We start from the raw sequence: 9821 nt of genomic DNA, 5'->3' as shown, positions 1-9821 counted from the left end.
GTAAATACATATATTCTATTTCCATTTCTTTTAAAAACTAAAAAAATTGTTTGCTCTGTCAATTGATTAGAAGCATGGATTTTGTGGCTAGCTAGGTCATTGCACATCTGTGTCTCTTTTCTTCTCTCTCTTTCATGGTTCTCATAGACAATATGATTGCTCCATAATTATCCTAATTTATTTTGTTTTTATATTTATGGTTGCATCATTTCACTTTCTGCTCTGCCATTTCCCAAATCAGCACCACATAAACAGAACCATCCGGAAGTGGTTCTGTGGCTCAAGTGGTAGAGCGCTTGCCTTGATTTGAAGAGCTAAAGGACAGTGCCCTGGCCCAGAGTTCAGGCCCCACAACTAAGTTTAAAAAAAAGAATCTAAATACTTGATAATTCTACTAACAGATCTGACTGAAATCAGTTGAATCACACTTTTCCTGTACAATGAAGGAATAGGTCCAGGCTAGGAAAGCAGCTAGAGAAGGCAGGCTGATTGTATCTGTGACAAATCTTTGTGGATAATGGTATCGAGGATTACTTACTGGTAATTCATTTGCACTGGAAGCATGATTCTGAACGATTGTTGCTGATTGCTTTCTTTGATCATTATATCCTCCAAGAAGAAAAAGTGAAACTTAATTGATAGCAAAGGACTACTAATACATTTTGACTTCTCATTAAGCATCTTCAATCATCAAAATCACCTGAAGACAATAGACAGGAATATTTTTTTGGATGAAAACAAATGTCTTTTAAAAAAAAGAAGAATTTAGGTAGTCATACAAAGGACTTCTATTTTACTATTGCATTATACATTTTATCGAATGTTGAATACCAACATTAGAAAGCTACTAGAAAGCTATTTAAGCCCATATGTTAAATAGTGAGTTCTCTTACACTATAACATGGTATATCCCAAATCATTTACATAGAAGGCATTGTTTCCTATTTTCTCATTCCTAGAATAAGCTGCACATGAAGACACCACTGGTCATCATTTTCAGTCTGTACCTTTGAATATTGAGGAAAATTTTTCCTCTGCTCTATAAATTCCCTACTCTCCAGTTAGAATAATTTAGAGTAGTAAAAATGGAAAAAGATAAAATAAATCATGGTGAATAAATATGTGCAGAAAATTCACCAGATTTTTCTGACCAGTTCAACCAATGTAATCTATTGGGGAAAAACATGGACATCTCATTCCCAGTGGCACTCAAAGTCTCTCGTTAGGCAATTCTGACGAAGACAGGAAGTAAGATGAAAAAGTGAGGAATGGTATCAATTGCAAGAAAAAATTGGAGTAGGATCCAATCAAATTTCTTTTGGATCCTGAAATTATTCAACCTACTACGGTGTGGAGACTACATTCCAAAAGGCCACCCAGATGAATACTAGGAATGAGGATGAGTATAACCCTCTTCATCGAGAAGCCTAGAGTGGACACTTAGACATTGTCCATGAATTGGTAGCTCAAGGCAGATATTCATGCAATAAATCTGAATGGCTAGACACCCCTGCACAGTGCTTATATGTGGAATAATACCAGAGTGGCTTCTTTCTTACTTCATCATGATGCAAATACCAATCCCCAATCTAAAGGTCTCTTGACCACCTTGCATCTCGCTGCTGGGAATAGAAGTAACAACTATATGCTGTATCTCTTTCTGTTGAACCATTATATCAAACCAGGTCTGAAGAACAACTTGGAAGAAACTGCATTTGGTATTTCCAAAAGGATAGGTAAGTATTACTACCTCTTTGAAGTTGTGGAAGACTGTACAGATTGTTCTCCTAAGTTGTAATGGTTTGGTTAATTTTCTTAAATTTCAAAAATGCCAGTCCATCCTTTGTGTCCCTACAATTTTTTTCACAAAACAAAGCCACAGCAATATCCTACTTTAAAAATTCATGGATTCCCAGGTGTTCTTCCAAGTGAATTGCCTGACTTTGATGTCAAAATGTATTCAAGAGTTGTTTGTATACATTTATAATAATTTCTGCAGAGTTTGTGATTTTTTTAAATCAGAAATAATTTTAACATCTTTTGAAATGAATAGTATAGAAACTAAAGATGTTCATGGTGCTTTTCTGAAAAAAGTATATCTATGTTTGTATAATGTCCATAATCTATTTAATTCGCTCCTAGATATAATACTTTGAATTCTACATTGTTATATAATGTATATGTTTATTAATAAATGTGTCCTTTCAAATTGCATTCCATATAGAAAAAGTTTAAGATTCCTTTTTTTCCTAGGTCCTTGTCTTATTTTATTTCTTTGGGATAAAATGGCAATGTTAACTAATTTCAAGTTTTGTAACGATTATGATATGTAAAGGCCTTTCTCAGGTGAAGATTTAATATACTGATGTCAAACTAACCTTCAATTCTATGAATTACTTGTATTGTTACACTTGTATTTTTGTAATCAACTTTTTAATAACTGTTTTTCATTTCTTGCATTTGAAGAATGAAAAATATGGGATATTTCACGAATTTATATATCATCCTTCTGCAAGTGCCATGTTAATCTCTGTATTGTTGTCATTTGGGTAGACCTGCTGCTGAAACATGTAGTATCCTCTAAATTTAAGTACGTAATGATACAATCTTTATACAGGCATATATTCATGGTTGACTATTTATAACAAGGAACCCTTATTGTTCCTAAAAATGCTATTGGTCTTATTTCTCTAAAATTCTGTGTATAATGAAAAAAAAAAACTATTGTTGGTAGATTGCTAAAATTTGCAATTTTTTGTCAATGACTATTTTGTCGTTTTCATTTTAAATTTGAACATACTTTGAAGCCTTTACGGCTAAGTCCAAAGGTGATTGCTTTTCAAGTATTTATTTATCAACTGAGTTAGCTTTGTGGAGCTAATGTATTCAAAGTAAGCCTTGTGTAAGAGCTACTTCTTAACTTGTGCAAATTAAAATTTCCCAAATGAGGTCTTGCTGGGACAAATGTCTAGCTGACCCTTTACCCTTCTTCCATGTAGGAACAGACCAATCAGAATATCTTACCCTGACAGCATAGATTGTCCACTGGAACAAAACTAACCTTACTGACATGAGATCATAGAGAGATGAACAGTTCAGACAGAATTGTTCAGAATGGAAGGTATTTTATCAAAATATAATTGTTTATTATGCTTATCATTTCAAAAGTAGCTAAAGCCAAGAAGGTGAAAAAATTGTTCATATGCATGATTACCTACTGTCCTTGCATGTCTATCATCCAACCAGGCAGGAACTTATACTACGGACTTTCTATCACCAAATATGTCCATAGGTTCTGGAGAAGTCTATACGTTTCTCCTCGATATTAGGCCTTAAATTGGTAATGTTTTAATCACAGTGTTTCCTCTTGCCTCTGGGCTCTAAATCAACAAATGGTAAAGCTTTAAGTCTAACTCTACCTAAAACAGGTAGAGATAATGGAATAATACTTTAAAACAGAGTTGCCTTTGATACCCTAACCACAACAGAACAATGCAAAACGATTTTTATATTATATATACTTATATATTTTATATTTATATGTACTTATTTTAAATTTCACACGATGAATCTTACTAGAATTGATAGTTTGACAAATACATTGACGATTATTCTCATAAATAAATTGGAATATAAATAATTAGGTTTAGAATATATATTAGAATATAAAAAGTATCAATGCAATGTCTTCGGTATAAACTTGTGATACCTTTTAAGTCTTTGTGGTCTTCTGAATTCACATGGTAAAATAACAGTATTGTTTTCCGCTAATGTATAAGGGATTTTATTATATTCTGATGCTCTGTTTATTGTTTTAACTCGCTGGTCCCAAAGTGTTTTTCTCCATATTTCTGAAGCATTCTTACTGATTATACCCAAATTGTGCTGATATAATGTCTAAAAGCTATTATTCTTCTGCAGGACACACGGGTCCAAGGATACCAGGTTCAAGTTATCTGCATCATCAGATAACAAGGGCAAGACTTCTCACCTAGGCCCATGCAACATGCCAACAGAAAGTAATTGAAGACTAATCTCAATTTCTCATGTCCTATAATATTTCAAGGCCCCAATTCCTTACAGGAATTAGCAGTAATCAACTGTGAAATGCAAGGCAACTTGAAATGAACGATGAGATCACAAAATATGAGAGAAAGTACTGTAGTTCACTTTCAATTTACAGATCACCAGCCAATATGAATGAACACAATCACAAATGAACAATATTATTTTAATACCCCTCTCCTAATGAGTAATGAAAGATTTCAGTGCAGCATAAGTTGGCCAAAAATTAGTTTCTGGAATTATAGATCCATAATTGGTCTACCAAGGCTAGTTAAACTTGATTTAGAGGTCAAATATAATTTAGAAAAACATTAAGAAGATCCTTAGTGTTTCAAAACACTGATACTTCAGAAAACTAGGTTCTGTAGTATAAAAATGTTGTCATTCTCAAACCAATGATAACCTACATTTAATCTCCTGAAAGTATATTAATTTTCAAATAAACTATTTAAAATCACATTTGCCAAAATAACACTTGACTAGTAGATGATACTGATATTACAAGATTTTCAAGTGTAGGGAGCAAGTTACAATAGAGTTGATTTACTTACCCAACAATAATACCAACCAAATTCATTCATTAAAGTGTAGAAATAGTACCCCCACCATTTGTGTTGTTCAGTAGGTTCCTTCCAGAAATGTGTTATATAGATCAGCCTCCCATAATTCAAACCCAAATATTAGCTAATAAAGTAAATTTCATCACATTAGAACATACATTTTAAAAAGTCACTAAGAGTTGCCTTATCATGTGTTGTTTTATGTTTTCCCTATCTGTCTAACATAGTAAGAAATATGACTTTAGGTCTTGCATATGGGTACTGATCAGAGATGCGACAAACATAAAATCTGTCTTCTATTTCTATCATATTCCTCTACACTAGTAAATATTAGTTTTCTTCTTTTTCCAAAACTTATAGGTAGTAGAAAATATTATCCTATGTAAAATAAAATAATCACACACCATTGTACAAAGCCATTTATAAAAACTAGTAGTTAGGAATACATTCTAAGTCATTTTTAAACTTTCTTGCTGACTAAAGATTAATCTTCCAAATGAATGAGAATAAAATCATGTCTAAGTGCTTCACATCTCCAGTCTTGCAAACTGTTATTGCACATGAATGAATTATGGAAATATAAGCTGACATCAGTTCAAGTATATGTGGGATTGAAACTCCATGGAATGTATATAAACCTTTCAAAGTACTAACAGGCAGTTTAACAGAAATTGAAACCAGAGAGGATCAATAGTATAGAAATAGAATGAATGACAAATAGAACAATGTGCAAGTACAGCTAGTATACTCAATGTACAAATGTAATAAAGGAAGTGGTAAATCTGCAATGAATCTTGGAGAAAGGGTTGGATCAGCTTCATAGAAAGAGTGACTCTGATCCAGGAGCGTTAGACAATTAGATGGACATGTTTAATTGTAACACACTTGCACAACCTTTTGAAATTCAGTTAAAAAACACAACAACAAACAAAAACACACAAAAATTACAACTAAACAGCAATCTCTAGAGAGTATGAATATGACCTCTCAAAATTTTAAATAGTTAATGAAGGTCAGTCTTTGGAAAAGCAAACAAAGCTGTTCAAAGAGGGCAGTTTGGGGTAGGGGAGAATTTTAAACAGATTTAAATAGATTGTCTAAGGTTATAAATCACCTATATCTACTGCAAATATTTTCTTCTACGAATGCTCTTTGTCTGAACTGGATACTCGAGTCCTGAGGCACACTGGATAGCTTGTGAAGACAGAATGGAAGAAACAAGATCAAGAACCTATTACTCCACTGGAGAGAAAGCAGTCCTCTTTGTTTTCTCTCAATCTCTTCACTACTCTATTTTCATACTTTTAATAAAGTCAAGTGATTTTGAATTATATCTTTCCTTCTTCGTTCTCGCAAAATAATTGTTCAAAATAATTCATTAAATATTATTTGCCATTATTTTCTATCATGCTGTTTACTTGTCCAAACGAGTCCATTAAACTTCCCCTTTTCATTTGGTTGCCACGAAAACCCAACAACTATGTTAATGAAGACCAACACTAATGCAAATCTTTGTCTCCAAAAAAACCAGTCCAAGAACCTGTAATCACAAATATTTAGCTATAATTTCTTTCTTTTTTCTTTTACCTTGAAATCTTCTAGTGTCTAATGTGCCCACAAAAATAAGTACTCCACGCATTTTTGGTTCAATCACTTCTAACCTCAAAGATATATTTTGCTAACAAGATGCTTAGAGGAAACTGAAAAATAATCCATTTTTATCTTCTCTCTTATGACTTTTATCTTCTCTCTTAAGACTTTCCTTAGATACCATATCAGGAACAGTGAAATTATTCTTTGCAAAATTATTTCAATAGATTATTTTTCTCTTAGTCTTGCTTTTGCTCAACAAGATGTATGGAGAAGAATAGAGTTAAATCACCCATTCCTTGGATTATATTGTCTGTTACAAAGGACAATACTTCTATGTCCTACTTCTATGTCCCCTCTTAGCGCTTGCCTGATTTCCAATTAATCACAGCTTCTTGACTTCAAGTCTAGTGAAGGTGAAGGACTATACTCCATCCGCCACTGCTACATCTTCATGGTTTCTCTTTTAAAATTCTTTTATTTGGAGGTTGAATTTATTTTCATGTCTTCATTCAATTTGTTTTGCATTATACTGAGCCAAATAGGCTCTGTATAATCACTTTAGCTAGCAAAAACATTATGACAATCTCTATCAAGAAGTTTTGGCCGCCTCCACTGATGAAGCCAGTATCCTTAGCTAGGGCTTCTAAGAACGCGTTTTCTTACCTTTTCCATTTGCTCAATTCTTTTCTGATCCCCAAACCTTTTGGCTTATGTAATAAGACAAGTCTTCACTATTTCATGTTAATGAGGATATTATATTTTTGAGCTACATAGAAATGTGAAATCATTGGTTTGAAGTAGCCAATCAGAATTTTTCTGTGTTTCAGTGCTTCACTTGCAAAGACATTGTGGAACGTATTACAAACAGAAAAGTGGAACCTCAATACGTTCTTTCATTTTGAAGGGCACTTTCTCCCTAAATATTTTGACCAAAATTATCTTTTTAAGAGAATCACTGTGTAGAAATTAAAAGTCAATTCACAAATTTTGATGTCTTATTTAAAAAAAACTTTGAGTTTAAATTCCACTACAACCTTATTTCTCACAGTCAGAGTATATTTCCTGGGTAAGGACAATTCTCATGTTAACCTACAGGATTTACAGCACGGTTTGTGAGGCTTGTTTGTTTAGTGTGAAAATGAGCCATCTTACCTCTGAGCTAAGTCTCCATGAATTTCTTTGCATGAAAGCCTATTTTCCCAGGCAATCTTAAATTTTAATAGGCTAAGTTAAAAAGTTTGAACAATTAAAATTTACCTGTCATAGTTTTAAAACTTGAAATTCCTTTAACAGAATCGCGAATTTACCAATCCTAATTCCACCTTTATCAACAAAAACAGTTAACCTGTTGTTTTCATGATATATTATCCATGAAACTATTATTTTCCAGTGGCTTTGTTATGCATATATATGAACATATAAGCTGATGCTGAGCAAAATGAAATCCAAGATATGGAAAGAGATATTTATTTGCAGTTGTTGTTCTTAATGTATTATGTGATTTCTATTTTCCTTGGGTTTTTCCCCTATGGGTTATCTCCTACTGTGTTTGATTTTGGTACCCTGTGTATTGTGTATACATTTACCTTAATTAGGGAAGGGAAGAGGAACAACAAATTGGCGAGACAAAGGACAAAGGGCAAACCAATGCAATAGCAATACTCACAAGACAATAAGTTGGAAATGTACATTACAACTTGTGAAGGGTTTTGGGGTGAAGGAAAACTGTAAGAAAAACGAGAGAGGGGATAACAAGTTTGAACAGTTATGTATTCACTGCCTTACAATTGCTAACCCACTGCACATCACTTTCACATTAAAATTAAATTTAAAAAATAAGCTGCATGAAATAAAATTTCACTGTATAGGTATAGTAAATATTATTATTCATGTAGTAACTCGAAAAAAAATCAGTACTATTTGGCCTCTAATTTGAAGTAATTACCCCTTCTTTATCAGAGGGCCCTCAACTTGAATGTTATATAACTTGACAATTTTTTCACAATATAATTGCCAATATTTTCAAAAAAGAATAAATTAGTATTTTCTCATACTAAAACAAAACCGTTTAATTCTATAGAAACCCATAACTTTTAAAAGTAAATAAGTTGTTAAGAGGACAGAATATGTGTGTTCCTCAAAATAATAACTACTAATAACTACTCACTTTCAAATTCTGAACATTCCATACCTGAGAGATTCAAAATAGTACCTGTTTGCATGTTATGTAATTCTGCAATAGATGCATTTTCCAAAGGGGTGTTACAGATTGAGAAGTGAACAGAAAAATAGCCACATTCTGGTATAGGATAAAACTATGAAGCATGTTATAATTAATTCTTCAAGAGTAAGCAATTTTTTATCAGATTAAGCTATTATTTCTATGACCATCAATCCCAACATTTATGCCATAAAACCTTCCTAGCCCAACAGTTTCCAACTTGTAGGGTGCACCACAAAATTCCCTTAATTCATATCACAAATAGCTTTTTTCTATTGGAAAAAATACTACACCTATGCTAATGTGATGCCCTCCGTGTTCTGGAAAGAACACCACAATAAACTGGGTTGCATCAGTTTTCCTCCACTGGTATTCTTGCAAATACTATTTATATTTACACTTTTTAACTATCATAGATTACAGTTCAAAGCCCACCCAGGCGGGAAGGTTCCCTAGATTCTTATCTCCAATAAACTTCTCAGGAAAAGCCAGACACAAGTGGTACTGAGCTTGAAGTAGTACCGCAGAAGCCTTGAGCTTAACAGGCTCAAAGACAGTGTCTAGGTCCAGAGTTCCAGCCCTATGACAAAGCAATAAAACAAAAAGAAAAATAAAAACAAACTCCAAACCTAGTGTTTTTCTCATTGTATACAGAGGCATGTAATTAAGGAGATTGCTTCCTGTGTTACATACAGGTAGAAGAAAGAAGAAGTCAATTATTCTCTTCATAAAATGTCATACCAAAACCTCAAAAACTTGCTCTTTTTCTAATTTTATAAATTAATATCCATTTCTTGGCAACTCGGTCTACATTATTTACATTATCATTTTATACAGGAACTATTGGAATTATCTATTAACTGAGTTCTAATTATAACACTTTTGAAACAATATGCTAGGCAAATAGAATGCAAGAAACATTTGTAAATTTGTCAATTAAACACGCTACTTAAAAAGAATTTTGTAGTATCCTATAGAATATGAAATTACAAACAAAACCAAAATATTTATTTGAAGTCTAAACTCTAATTTAGAAAGATCTATAAAGTCCTACATTGGATGAACTTTGCTGTTCCTCCAGGCTTAAGCTTTTGTAATACTTCATCCTTTCCTTGGAATCTAACAGAATGATAATTACTTACTTTTTCAAATTTTGGATGGGAATCACGAGCCATTTTGCATCTAGGAATGTTCTGTAATGAAGAGACCATTTAAAAGCACAACAGGATTATATATGAGTTGCATTTCAATAGGAAACGACATCTCAAAACATAATGACAAAATTAGCCCAAATTTCCAATTGTGTATTCCCTTCTTGTTTGGTTTCTTTTATTAAGACAAAATTATACTACCTGCTCCAGGGAAGGTATCACTATGTAATT

The 9821-nt window shown here is 32.8% G+C and overlaps 1 pseudogene; it reads right to left on the bottom strand.

Annotated features, from left to right (window-relative positions):
- Positions 1 to 2470: 2470 nt before the first annotated feature.
- On the bottom strand, positions 2471 to 2570 carry LOC138831307 (U6 spliceosomal RNA; annotated as a pseudogene).
- Between the last annotated feature and the right edge of the window lie 7251 nt (positions 2571 to 9821).

This window comes from Dipodomys merriami, unplaced genomic scaffold (genome assembly GCF_024711535.1).
Source record: "Dipodomys merriami isolate MVZ:Mamm:240054 unplaced genomic scaffold, mDipMer1.0.p SCAF_1914, whole genome shotgun sequence".
NCBI classification, from domain to species: domain Eukaryota; kingdom Metazoa; phylum Chordata; class Mammalia; order Rodentia; family Heteromyidae; genus Dipodomys; species Dipodomys merriami.
This window is presented reverse-complemented; position numbering and strand designations above follow the sequence as displayed.